The sequence below is a fragment of the Pristiophorus japonicus genome, chromosome 11, assembly GCF_044704955.1.
Source record: "Pristiophorus japonicus isolate sPriJap1 chromosome 11, sPriJap1.hap1, whole genome shotgun sequence".
In the NCBI taxonomy this organism is placed as follows: Eukaryota; Metazoa; Chordata; class Chondrichthyes; family Pristiophoridae; genus Pristiophorus; species Pristiophorus japonicus.
Window position 1 is genome coordinate 70,008,313 of NC_091987.1, and position 14,557 is coordinate 70,022,869.

The 14,557-nt window shown below is 46.5% G+C and overlaps 1 long non-coding RNA gene across 1 annotated transcript in view; it reads left to right on the top strand.

The window, feature by feature from the left end:
• The window catches only part of LOC139275753 (uncharacterized), a 165,535-nt gene extending 156,571 nt beyond the window's left edge, over window positions 1-8,964 (top strand). The window contains exon 4 of the long non-coding RNA XR_011595748.1: window positions 8,937-8,964. This is a non-coding gene — a long non-coding RNA (uncharacterized lncRNA). The remainder of the gene's footprint in view (window positions 1-8,936) is intronic.
• The last annotated feature ends 5,593 nt before the right edge of the window (window positions 8,965-14,557 follow it).

The following is a 14,557-nucleotide window of genomic DNA, read 5'->3' on the forward strand; positions in this document are numbered from 1 at the left end:
CTCTCTCTCCCTCCCCCCCCCTCTCTCTCTCCCTCCCCCCCCTCTCTCTCTCCCTCCCCCCCCTCTCTCTCTCCCTCCCCCCCCCTCTCTCTCTCCCTCCCCCCCCCTCTCTCTCTCCCTCCCCCCCCCTCTCTCTCTCCCTCCCCCCCTCTCCCTCTCTCTCTCTCTCTCTCCCTCTCTCTCTCTCTCTCCTCCCCTCTCTCACTCTCTCTCTCTCCCCCCTCTCTCTCTCTCTCTCCCCCTCTCTCTCTCTCTCTCTCTCTCTCTCTCCCCCTCCCGCTCAGCGACACGAACGGCTGCAGAATTCTCCCTGGCTGAAGCACTTTCACACAGGTAGTATGATGGTTTATTTAATCTTTTCTTGGCTTATAAATGTTTATTCAGGTTGGATTTATTTGTATAATATTTGTAGAAGTATAAATAAGGATTTATTGTCGAATTTAATGAGTTCCCCTCCCCCCAGCTCGCTCTGGACGCCTAATTTGTAACCTGCGCCTGATTTTTTAATGTGTAGAACAGGTTTTTTCAGTTCTACAAAAATCTTCACTGGCTCCATTATACTTTAATTTGGAGTACATTTTCACTGTGGAAACTTTCAAATCAGGCGTCAGTGGCCGGACACGCCCCCTTTTGAAGAAAAAATTCTGTTCTAAACTAGAACTGTTCTACCTGACTAGAACTGCAGAAAAGAAAATGTGGAGAATTGCGATTTCTAAAATAGTCCGTTCTCCACCAGTTGCTCCTAAAAATCAGGCGCGAATCATGTGGAAACTTGGGCCCTATATATTTTTCTGAGGGAATTAGATTCTTCACTTGGAACATTAATTTTCCAGGGCCAGAGAGGTGTTCAGCAGTAATTATCACTAACTACACCATTAAAACTCACTTACTACTGATTGTACAAGGTTTAACATTTTCAGCTGTTTCGAATGAGAATAGTGGTTACTTAGCCTAAAGTTCACGCCATATCAGTGATTTCTGTGCAGATTCCATTGGCGAAGACTGCAACAGCACACCCTGTGGAGGAGCAGGGTATTACTGACAACACTGACAGTAACTTTCCGGCCCGGAAAAACAAGATGTATCCTCTACCCACGCCTGAAGCAGCTGCTCGACACTTTACATATGCAAATAAGGTGCCCAACACCTCTTTGAAGTTCCCTCTCCACAATTGCTTTGCCATGAGTCAATTTAAGTGTTAACTTGGATGAGTGATAACTTGCTTGCTTCTGAGTCAAGAAGTCACGGGTTTCGGCCACACTCCAGTACAGTGCTGAGGGAGTGCTGCATTTTCAGCGGTGCCATCTTTCAGATGAGACATTAAACAAAGGCCATGTCCACCCGTTTTGGTAGACTTAAAAGATCCCCAGGCACGATTCAAAGATGAGCAGGGGAATTCCCTTAGAGTAATGGTTAGCATTTATCCCTCAACCAACACCACAAAAATAACTCAACTTATATACTCTTCACCCATTACCGTGGCTTGTTTGGATTTTCAGCACTGTCACTCAGATTCAAAAATTTAACTGAACAACTCACACAGTTGTTCAAAAGTAGTTTGGTTTCTCCCCTCAAAGCCTATAGTTTCAAAACCAGTTTGAACCGTCCTCACAACATTCATATTGAATTTGAATTTGAACTTTATTGTAATTCCTTTAATGACACAGTGTACACATTAAATGGTAGGACACTGAGAAGTGTAGAGGATCAAAGGGACCTTGGAGTGCAGGTGCACAGATCCCTGAACAGATGTTATGCTTGAACTGGATAAAACAGTAGTTAGGCCACAGGTAGAGTATTGCGTGCAGTTCTGGTCACCACATTACAGGAAAGATGTAATTGCACTGGAGAGGGTAGAGAGGAGATTTACGAGGATATTGTCTGGACTGGAGAACATTAGTTATGAGGAAAGATTGGATAGGCTGGGGTTGTTTTCTTTGGAACAGAGGAGGCTGAGAGGAGACTTTATTGAGATGTATAAAATTATGAAGTGCCTGGATAGAGTGGATGGGAAGGACCTATTTCCCTTGGCAGAGGGGTCAACAATCAGGGGACATATATTTAAAATAATTGGCAGGAGGTTTAGAGGGGGAATCTCTTCACACAGAGGGTTGTGGGGGTGTGGAACTCACTGCCTGAAAGGGTGGTAGAGGCAGAAACCCTCATCACATTTAAAAAGTACCTGGATGTGCACTTGAAGAGCCGTAAACTACAAGGCTACGGATCAAGAGATGGAAAGTGGGATTAGGCCGGACAGCTCGTGGTAAACTGGCGTGGACACGATGGGTCAAAATGGCCTCCTTCCGTGCTGTAAATTTCTATGATTCTATGATTAGATTTAAAGGGACAGTCACTATGCCAAATTTAGGCAATCTCTCAGTTTTGATTTTATCTCTGTGTGCTGGATGCCATTTATGTTATTTTTTTCCCAGCTCTCTTTTCCTTTTACTCAGTTTTATCACTTCCTTTTTATTTGTTGCTATTTTTCATTCGCAGCCCTTTCTAGATGGCTATATTTTTCTTTTTCTTTGCATTTTCGATTCCTCTGATTGTCTCTATTATTTATAATTACTTATAGTTTTTCTTTGCTGAACCTTTTTCTAGCCTTTTATCAAAATTCTTGGCCTTTGTTTCCTGGAAGGCAGCTGTGAATCCATGGAATATTCTGCAGCAGCTGAAAGCCTCACCATTTTATTCTTGCACATAAGTAAGATTTGGCCTGTATTGTATATTAGGCTTGCTATACTTGAAGGTTTCGTGGGCCACACCGACCTGCGAGAGGACACCACCGCAGGTCGGGAATAAAAAGAGTTGGAGCATGCCACTACAGCTTCCAGCATGAGCCGCTTCAAGTGTGCGATGACTTTGAGGTGGGCGACTGGGTGACGTAATCAAGGCCCAGGTCGCCGGTTAAAGCCCGGGCTGGAACCTCGGCGGGGCCCAGGCACAGTGGAGGAGCGGGAAGGTCGTTGCGGAGGTGCGACAAATGAGGGTACGGGGCCCAGAAGAGCCGAGGGCCCAGGGCCAGTCCACACTGCGATATGTGCATGCACTAGGTCCGTGCAGCAGAGCAGGTCTCCAGTCGTCCTGGTTAACCCTTGCCACTGGATAAAGGCCTAGCTCTGTCAAGCCCGTATGGTGGCTGATGTGCAACGGTCACCACACGTTAAAAAAAATCCACGCGCAGCCATCTTCCACCCCTGGAGTTCAGAACTGGAATATCAGGTTCTTCATTGAAACATCTGTGAACTCATTCCTTTTGGTGTGGACGCAAGTCATCCTCATTTGAGGGACCGCCTATGATGGATGATGACGAAGGTTTAATTTCATTATAACTGTGACAAAGGCATAAGAATTAGATTACAAAGTAAACAGTTCAGATAGCTCAATCCTGTGAAGTAGTTAACATCTGCCAAGAAAGATGTGTGCTTTAGTTCAGAAGAATTCCCCATCATTTGAATTTGCTTGTGTTGACAGCTGAATTTAATGGACTAGAAATTCGGCTCCAGACCGCACCGGATGCCATTTTAGTTAGAGCGGGCGTTAGAAGCGTGCGTTGGAAGTAGAGTAGGCAGCTTGTGATGTTGAATCAGCGTACAATGCTGATTTGATGCCAGCACTGCCATTTTTGCCCTCATGTTGGAGCCACTGCCCTATCTTAACCTCGAGGACCCCCCCACCAGCGATATTTAAATGGATCAGCAACCACTCTCTGGTTAGTTGCTGATTAACTTCTACTGGCTATGTAAGTTTGTAGAAGTGTTTGGTGCTTTCCAGAATTGTTTAAAGTTGATGAGGTGACAAGGAGTGGTGGTGCAAGTAAAGAAAGACTTGGTTCGGATTTCAAGGGTTGTGGTCAGACCACTTGCTCTCAGTCATGGGTGATCCAGTTGCCATCCCCCTTGGCCTGCAGCATGACAAGGAGATGGCACAGAGGCAGCAAAGAAGAGGATTAGCTGCTTGCAGAGGGAGGGGAGGAGGAAGGGAGAAGGCAACCATCTAAACCCATCTCCAGCTGGGCTGTCTGTGATCGACACACTCAACTATGGTTCCACTGAACACGACTCCAAGTACAACAGTCACACACCTCACCATCTCTCGGTTCCAGACCATCACAGCGTCCTCTTGGCCACATTGCTGAAATAAAACCTACCGCAAAAGAATCATTCCAAACCAATGTTATACATCAATCCATCTAATATATAACAAAGTCAACTAATCACCCTTGTGCATTCCCTTAGTGACTATCTTCTATGTGCCTTTGCCTGTCCTCATACTCCGACAAAATGCTATCCCTGTGGCTACAGCAAGGCTGCTAGAAGGCTGCTGACTTTCAGTCGGGGAGACTGCAGATGGCATTGTAGGATGACGTCGAGCAGCTCTGGGCCTAGAAGGCACAGCTTTAGACTCCATCACTTTAGCATGGGCGGCAGCAGTCTTGGCTGGCTGTCTGACAGGTAACAGCATGGGCACTGGCAGAGTGGCAATGGTGGGAGGAAGAATGCTGTCATCCTGAGAGAGGACAGTGGGTTCGTGCTCCATGGAACCACTGCCACTCCCCCGGTGCGGTGCCTCAGCAATCCTAGTAATCTGTTGGAGGACAGATTGCTGGACTGCAGTGACACCCTGCAAGCCCTTTTGAACACTGCTAAATGCAGCCATGATGGCAGCAGTCTGAGCTTGTGGGCAGCAAGCTGAGCCTGCATAACAGCAGTCTGAGCTTCCACTGCAGACATTGGGTGGCTTCTGCTTGTGCTGGAATGGAAGCTGAGACATTTGGCCATCTGACGCTGGGTTGGATCCACAAGGTTGGGTCCACAAGTGCGCTAATGGAGTTGCCCATCACTTCCATGCTGAAAATCATGGGCTCCAAGCTCTGTGCAAAGCCCTGTGCAAGGTTGGTGCTGGACTCCTCCATTCACCTTGATATTGCACTCAGGCCTTCTGGCAGGCCTGCCAATGCACCAAGCATTTCATTGTGCATATTCTTCTGTAGGCCGCCCCATCAAAGTCCTCATCCGAGTTCTCGGCAGCAGAACTTGTGTGCAACCTCGCCCTCCAGGGAGCTGGCACCTGCGCTACCCTTTCACTGCAGGCCACTTGTGCCCAGCGTCTCACCATGTGCAGATCCCGCCTCCAATCTACCCTCTAAAGTACGCGGAGTGTCAGTATCTGAGCTGCCGGCTGCCAGTGTGAAATGAAGTGATGGTGCTGAGTTTTCATCGTCAGTGTCTTGGTGCTCTTCTATTTCCACCAGTGCATGGCCAGGTGGCAGCTCCTGACTATCTGAAAGGAGAAAGGGACATGGGTAAGGTTGTGGAGGCAGAAAGAGGTGCATGCTTACACCATGTGCAGCTTGTAAATCCACAGAGATTGTCAGATGACGGGGAAGTGGGATGTGAGAAGAAGGATTACGTATGAAGATACCATCATCTTGTATCGTTTCAGCCTTGTTGCAGCCACAAGCTCATTGCTGGCCCTCCCAATAATGGTCAGCGCCATTTCCTCCATCAGGATAAGGTTCTGCAGGCTTGCCTATCCCCTGCCAGTTTCAACCTGCTCCTCCAGTTGTGAGCCAGTTTGTCTTGCAAGAGAAAGGGCAGTTTGTCAGTGAGTGTGGTGCAATATATTTGGGTGATCTGCCTGTCATGGTTGATTAGCTGATAGTGTGTGCAAGCTGTGACATGTGAGGCTTGCAGCAGTGGTAAGCATGTGAGGGTGAGATGAAGATATGAATGTGAGGTCAGAGTTGTGTTTGGTACAGATTGTTGGTCGGTAAATGATAGGGTGTGTGGTGCATTGAGCAGCGTGTGAGGCTAGTGCTGCAGATGGTGGGATACGGCATTTGACGATGAATTCACTGACCTTTACTATTCGTGTGAGGTCATTAAACTTCTTCCTGCACTGCGTGAGGTCCTCAGAGCTACACTGCTGGTATTGATCACGATGGCTATCTGCTCTCATTGCCTTTTCAGCATTTGCCTGGAGGGCATCCTGGCCCCCTATGAAACAGTACCTCTCTCCTCCTGTTCACCTCCTGCAGCCAGGCCTCCAATGCTACATCCGAGAACCTTGGAACACGCTCTCTCTCCCCTGCTGTCCTACTCAGACTCTATTCCCAAACCAGTTGAATCACCTGCTGCAAGCAGAATGTACCTCCCTTTAAGAAGTGCAGGCTAGTTTCAATTGATGCTAGCCTCACACGAAATTGGACCCCCTTCTGAGTGTAAAGCCACTTAGCAACACGTTCGTTCAGTGCTGAGCTGCAGGCCACAATCGTACTAATCAGCAGGCAGCACGAAGTTAGCGTGCTAGTTAATCCCACATAATGATCTCCATGCCTGTTTTCAGGAGAATAGAATTTCTAGCTGTAAATACCTCTGATGAGTACTAAAAGAGGGCGGGGATGCGAAACGGAGTTGAGTCACGCCCATCTTTAAATAAATTCAAACTTTAAGGCATAATTTGGCTAAAATTTGCGTTCTCTAGCTCTGAAGCTGAAGTTTGACTTCTGAGAGCACAATATGGAGAGTACAATTATAGAACAATTTCAACTTTATTGAGGACCACAAGTAAGTCGCCTTTGACATCCAGTGTCATGCTCTGCAGCTTGATTGAAAATTGAGCAAGCACTAAACCATGAATTTTATTTGGCACCCCCAAAGCCAGACTCACTGTCACCATCCAAATCCTTCAGCCTCACCAATACACCTATCCTGTTGGGTGGTTCTATTCCAGGCTGTCCCGGATCATAGATCTCAAAGCACACAAGGGCTGTCCTCAAATGGGGCTGCAGATAGGCTTGGATAACTTCCCAACCCTTCTTCAGTCTTTCAAGAATAAGTATACAGTTTGGTTACAATTTCATAAAATGATTGTTTGAAAAAAATATATAAAATTGTTTTAAGTGTAAACGCAGCAATTCTTTTTGTCATAAAGAATGGTATTTGAATGAAACAGATTTTAATTAATTTTACAGCACAGAATATAATACAAAATATGGAACACCATTGTATAAAGTTTTAATTTCATACACTAAAGAGTTTTAAAGCTTGTTCAGAATTTTCCTTTTTTTTCTGAGCCAATTTGTTAACAGATTTTGTGATAAAATAACCGTTTCTTTCTGTATCAAAGTACATGTTTTTATTATATGCTGATCAATATGAGTAATGTTAATGCTAGGGACTTGGACTCAATTTTCCCCAAACCTTTTTTTTGGCACACTTGAAGAGTTACGCCTGTTTTTTTGTGGCCCAAGTATGCCAAAAAAAATGTTCCAAGTTTCCCCGTTGGATTTTTTCATTTTGCCGTGGCCTAACCTGTCCTTTAGTTTTGGGGGTGGAGCCTTGATCTGTGTCAAAAAGATCGGGTTGCCACAGTAACCAGGGACACAATGTGAGCTGAGGCTGCAAAGTGAAACATACAGCCAGCTCCCAACACATTAAAATACATTGTATCAACTTAAAACATATTAAAGCACATTGCATCATCAACTTAAAAACAGTAAAATATATTGCAGCAATTTACCTCCAATTATTAAAGCCGGTCCTGCTCCCCGCCCTTCGCTCTGGCCGAAGGGCTTGCCGGTCTGCTTGCCTAGCCCGTCCCAGCCCCTTGCCGGTGCCGGTCCAGCTCCAGCTCCCCCCATCTCCCCACAACCCCAGCCCCGAGTGCCTTGCTGGTCCCGGTCCCCCGCCCCTGACCTGGCCAAAGGGCTTGCTGCTGCGTTCCCCCGCCCGACCCTGGCCCCAAGTGCCTTGCTGGTCCGCTCCCCCACCGCTAGCCCTGGTCTCAGGGCTTACCAGTCTGTTCCCCCGCCCCTAGCCCTGGTCAAGTGCCTTGCCAGTCTGTTCCCCCGCCCCTAGCCCTGGTCAAGTGCCTTGCCGGTCCGCTACCCCGTCCCTAGCCCTGGTCTCAGGGCTTACCAGTCTGTTCCCCCGCCCCTAGCCCTGGCCAAGTGCCTTGCTGGTCCGCTACCCCGTCCCTAGCCCTGGTCGAATGGCCTCCTCCCTCCCGGTCCCCGCACCTACCTACACCCGAAAGGCATCCCCCCACCCTCTCTCTCCCCCCCACACCCTCTCTGTCCGCCCCCCCCACCTCTCTCTTCCCCCCACCACCCCCCCCCCCACCTCTCTCTCCCCTTTTCTCTTACCTTTCCTGCTGCTGCTGTCCAGGCATTTGCTGCACTTACCTGCGCCGATTTCCTTACCTGCGCCGATTTCTTTAACTCTCCAGAAGGTTTTTCAGCAGAGACCACTACGCTGCCCTAACCAGAACTGGAGTAACTCTCAGCTGGCCAAACTTGCCTAAATGGCCAGAATTGGCGCAGGTGGGAGGTTAAGCCCCCTTTGGCTGAAAAAAAACGTACCTAAAAAAATCGTAATAAACTTGAGTTACGCTGGTGCAAATTGATTGGGGAAACTGTGTTTTTTTTAATAGGCCAAAAAAAGCTGCATGCTCCAAAAAAACGGCGTAAATCACTGGGGGAAATTGAGCCCTTTATTTTTTTTCACTTCCGGGTTAGGTGTAGCACGGGTAAAATGCACCATAAAACTCCCTCTATTCTGTCCAACAATGTATCTTTATCTAAGCCTCAGAAGGGCAGCTATGTACTGCAGCAGTGTGACATTTTGCAGATCTCCACACTAGCCTGTAGTATTCCTTTGTGAATTGCCAATTTATTGATAATTATTGCTTCATTATGAGTAATAGTGAGTTATGGGCACATTTCCAACAGGTTGCAGAATGAACATATTCAAATTCATTCACGTAAGCCCATTATAGCTATCGGAGAGGTCAATCTTTCAACTCATCAACCTGGGTTGATTTGAACTCGGGTCCCGAAGGTAACAGAACTTTGTACTAAGCCACTGTGTGTTTCATCCCCCATGATTTATAAGGAGAGATGTTGCAATGTATTTTCTGCTTGCACTCAGGAACCACAGCTCACTTCTACAACTCCTGCACATGTAGTAACCAATCTACTTCATGCAGTGCTCCAGGATCAAGATTAAAGTAAGCAGAACTGTTCCTTATTATATCCCTCTCACAATGAACCACAAAGGAGGAGTCTGAACCACCAAAGTGTGAACACATCCTATACCTATTGTACCACGAACACTCCCCAGAGTGTATATATTGGCAGCACACTGAAACTTATTTTAAACCTAATGTAAAATTGATCAAAAACATTTCTAACTGTTCATTGTTTTTTTGAAATGAAAACCCTTTCATTTTTGTCACTGAGATGAAATGTTACAGCATGTGTGCTGCTGAATTTTACCTAAGGCATAAAAATGCTGAAAATAGATTTGAATGTGTATTTGTATTTATTTTCTATCACATCATACTGCTGAATGCAATACATAAGAAAGTGTGTTGAGGCATAGTCATGCACAGTATATCAGCTCACAGTGTCTGAGCTTTGCATTGTGCTAGTGTTTATCCTGCATAGTTGTATCTTGCAGTATCCAAAATGGCCTGGACATGGAGATTTCTGGGGAAGTGGCCCTCACTGTTTTGAAGGCAGAAGAGCTTGGTGGGGAGCATAAGGTTCTTTGCTCAGAGTTCTCCTCACTGACAGCTGCAAAAATCTTCAGAATTGAACTTATCAATGAGGTGTTCTCATCTGCTTAACACAGTCTACCTTTGTCACCATCATAACTCCTTCTCCCCTTCTTTAAATAAATAATAAACCCATCAACTCCTAGAATGTCACATCGCGCCAGACCTTTGTGACCCTACATGCCAATATAAGTGAGCATAAAATAAATGCATCCTTTCCTGTATGATTATCATCTCCATGAAAGAAAGACTTACATTTATATATCACCTTTCATGACCACCAGACATCTCAAAGCGCTTTACAGCCAATGAAGTACTTTTGAAGTGTAGTCACTGTTGTAATGTTGTAATGTAATGAATAATAAAGCATGCAATAAGGGCACATTGGGGGTAATTTTGAATTTGTGCAATAGTGCAAAACAGGTGATAGGCACTAGCAGCCTGATTTACATTTCTCCCGATTTTTATTTCCATTAAAGTAATGTGACACTACCACCGTGCTAAGTCGGACAGACTGAGGACCATTCTAGCAGCCCAAAACAAGGTGTTGTGGGCCATCATCAGCAGCATTATTGTATACCACCACAATCTGTAACTTCATGGCCTTGCATAACCCTCACGCCTTGATCACTGTTAATGCAGGATCCAACCCTAGTTCAATATGAAATGCAGATAGGCATGCCTGGTGCAGTACCAGGTATGAAGACGAGGAACATCAATGCTGGGAAATGATGCCTTTGTCACTCAAAGCCAAAATCAAACACAGCAAGCTCCCTCCACTCTGGGCTAATGATGTGTTTAGTCCTTATTTCAGAGAGCAGTGTAATTTTTCATTTTTTCCACACCAGCCACTCTTATGGTCTCCGAGAAGAATTGGCAATTAAGTACTAATACATGGACAGTTTGTGTTGTGGCCCAAATGTGTTAAGAATTGGTCGATGATACCCTTATCTTCCCTTATCTCCTATCAACAAGAGCAGGCATTGACGACGAGATGCAACACTGCCTCCAGTATACCAGTGCTGCCTTCGACCGCCTTAGGAAAAGAATGTTTGAAGACCAGGTCCTCAAAACTGCCACCAAGCTTATGGTCTACAGGGCTGTAGTAATATCCGCCTTCCTGTATGGCTCAGAAACATGGACCATGTACAGTAGACACCTCAAGTCACTGGAGAAATACCACCAACGAAGTCTCCGCAAGATCCTACAAATCCCCTGGGAGGACAAACGCACCAACGTTAGCGTCTTCAACCAGGCCAATATCTCCAGCAATGAAGCACTGACTACACTTGATCAGCTCTGCTGGGCAGGCCACATCATTTGCATGCCAGACATGAGACTCCCAAAGCAAGCGCTCTACTCAGAACTCCTTCACGGCAAACGAGCCAAAGGTGGGCAGCGGAAACATTACAAGGACACCCTCAAAGCCTCCCTGATAAAGTGCAACATCCCCACTGACACCTGGGAGTCACTGGCCAAAGACCGCCCTAAGTGGAAGAAGCGCATCCGGGAGGGCGCTGGGCACCTCGAGTCTCATAGCCGAAAGCATGCAGAAATCAAGCGCAGGCAGCGGAAGGAGCGTGCGGCAAACCAGTCCCACCCACCCCTTCCCTCACCGATTATCTGTCCCACCTGTGACAGAGACTGTGGTTCTCCTATTGGACTGTACAGCCATCTAAGGACATGTTAAGAGTGGAAGCAAGTCTTCGTCGATTCCGAGGGACTGCCTATGATGATGATGATATCCAAATGCATTTCAGGTTAAAAACCCTACAGCCAGCAGTGAGGCAAAACTTTCATCCCACCAGTTTGGGCAGTATTTTCAACCCAGGATCCAGAGATGAAGGGACAATGATCTGGAAATTACTGCTGTAATATTAACGGACAAACAGTTAATGTGGTCATATGACATTCCGCCGACTGCTATTTTACAGATCTGTTAAGCACTTTAAAATAAATGAGTTGACACCTCCTTTAAAGTAGTGGATCGAGAAATGTCATATATTAGATATTTATGCACTAATATAGCCACCAGCAATTTCTATCCTAATATTAGCCATACATCTACTAAAGTTTTCATTTTACATTGCCTAATAATAAACCTTTGTGACCCGAAAACTTGGGTTTATTATACATTAAATTGGACCAAGAAATGGTATCATATATTTTGCTTGGAATCTAAAGTGTAGTGTTAAAGGAGACGCTGGATTCAACCCAGTTAATTCAAGACAGCTGTAACATTAGAAACACTCTAAATTTGTATTAAAGGGCTGTTTAAGACTGGGTTGATTTTGGAATCTATTTGTGATATCATTAAAAAGTGGTCTTATACTCAAGTTCATTGTAGCCTAAGTGGAGGAAGAGCATCCGGGAAGGCTGAGCACCTCGAGTCTCGCCGCCGAGAGCATGCAGAAAACAAGCGCAGACAGCGGAAGAAGCGTGCGGCAAACCAGACTCCCCACCCACCCTTTCCTCCAATGACTGTCTGTCCCACCTGCGACAGAGACTGTAATTCCCGTATTGGACTGTACAGTCACCTGAGAACTCACTTTTGGAGTGGAAGCAAGTCTTCCTCGATTTCGAGGGACTGCCTATGATAAATGAGCTGGGTCCAAATCCTGGAACTCCCTACCTAACAGCATTCTGAGCATATGACCTTCATCACATGGACTGCATCAGTTCAGGAAGGTCCACCACCATCTTCTCAAGGGCAAGTAGGGATGGACAATCAATGGTGGCCTTGTCAGCGATGCCCATGCCCAGAGAATGAATTTTTAAAATCAACAGATAAAAAGTAACAATTCTTTAAACATTTTTCAAAATTACTTCAGAAAAGATGTACTGCTTTGTGTTCCCGGGGCTTGGCACATCAATTTTTCATTCCAATAACTGGCTTCAAATCCAGTTCAAAATACAAGGATGAGAATCTCCATTCTCTGCTCATTGCATAGGTGGCAAATTTGGAATTGTACACACTCCTTCTCAATTGTGCTTACTGATATATATATTCTGCCCCAAATAATCTTCCCATCTAAGATAGCTGCTTGATACATGTTCATATGATCAAACCCACTGCACCTAGGCATCACTGTGTCTGCAGCAAGGGAGCTTTTCCTGATGGCAGCAATACCATAAAATATTATTTTTTCCAAATACAGGAACCAACTGAGAGGCACAACTGACAGACAAGGTCTTGTGCCACCAGCACCATCAGTCCCTGTATATTATAAGAAATAGGAGCAGGAGTAGGCCCCATGGCCCCTCGAGCTTGCTCCGCCATTCAATAAGATCATGGCCGATCATCAACCTCAACCCCACTTTCCCGCCCGATCGCCATTGTCATGTATGTAACCACAATGTAACACCACTGTATTACTGTATACACTCAACCTAGATGCACACCTTGACCACAAGGGGTGAACTCCTTACCTGATCACACAGGTATAAAAAGGGAGGTCCCACGCAGAGTCATTGTCTTTGGAGTCCCGTGAATAAAGAGTTAAGGTCACAGAGTGACCTTGTCCCCAGAATGTGCCTCGTGTGGTTTCATACTGTAGAGTAAGGCCTTTACATTGGCGACAAGAAACGGGAATTCACGACCCACGAGAATGGCCACCGGTAGCACAGAGGAACGGTACTGTGTTGCGGAAGACTGGGACGATTTTGTCGAGAGGCTTCAGCAACGCTTCGTTACGAAAGAATGGCTGGGGGATGCAGCGGCCGACAAGCGAAGGGCTCATCTTTTGACCAGCTGCGGACCAAAGACTTACGCGCTCATGAAGGACTTAAGAGCACCCGAAAAGCCGACGGACAAAACCTTTGACGAACTTAGCAAATTGATCGGGGAGCACCTCAAACCGGCGAGTAGCATACATATGGCCCGACACAGATGTACCCACTGATGTCGTGAAGGACAGAGCATATCGGACTTTGTAGCGGATCTCCGGCGTTTGGCCAGCCTCTGTAAGTTCACAGACGCCTGCAGGGGGGAGATGCTTAGGGACTTCTTTATCGAGGGCATCGGTCATGCGGGAATTTTCCGCAAATTAATTGAGACCAAGGATTTGACCTTGGAAGCAGCGGCGTTGATAGTTCAAACTTTCATGGCGGGGGAGTAAGAGACGAAAATAATATACGCGCGCAATTCTTCCTCTAACGCGGCGATGGATCAGAGAGTCAACATCATCAATGCGACTCAGAGCCCCGCAGGCAGGCAGGGGCAATCCAACACTCCCCAGGCAGCAATAGACCCCAGAGTAGGACTTCAACAGAGACAAGGGCAGGCTGAACAGACATTCACGCCATCACAGTGGACAATGCGGCCCGGGATGGGGCCATCGACACCCACTAATAGGGTACTTAAGAGCAGTCAAAGGGACAGTCAGCGCGGAATGCCTGGCCATAGTCCCCTTGTGGAAACTTTAACTCATGCTGGAGGTGTGGGGGAAAACACTCAGCCAGACCTTGCAGATTTCAACAGCTTGTCTGCAGGAACTGCAATCTCAGTGGCCATTTAGCTCGAATGTGCAGGAAGCCTGCAACCAGACTAATATATGAGGTGGATGGACCAGAAGAGGGTTCTTTGAGGCAGGATCTTTGGGGCAAATCGATGGACGCCGAGGTTCAGCGGGTCCATGTGGTGAATATTCACAGTTCATACACCAAAACGCCACCAATGATGATGAGGGTTTTATTAAATGGTATCCCAGTACGCATGGAGCTGGACACTGGGGCCAGCCAGTCACTCATGGGCGTTTGGCAATTTGAGAAGCTATGACCACTAAAAGGCAGTAGGCCCAAATTAGCATGTATTGAGACACAATTATGGACTTACACTAAAGAAATCATTCCAGTGCTAGGCAGTGCAATGTTGGCTGTCACACACAATGGGTTAGTGAATCGGCTACCGCTCTGGATTGTCCCGGGCAATGGTCCCGCACTGTTGGGGAGGAGCTGGTTAGCCGAGATGAACTGGAAATGGGGGGATGTTCAC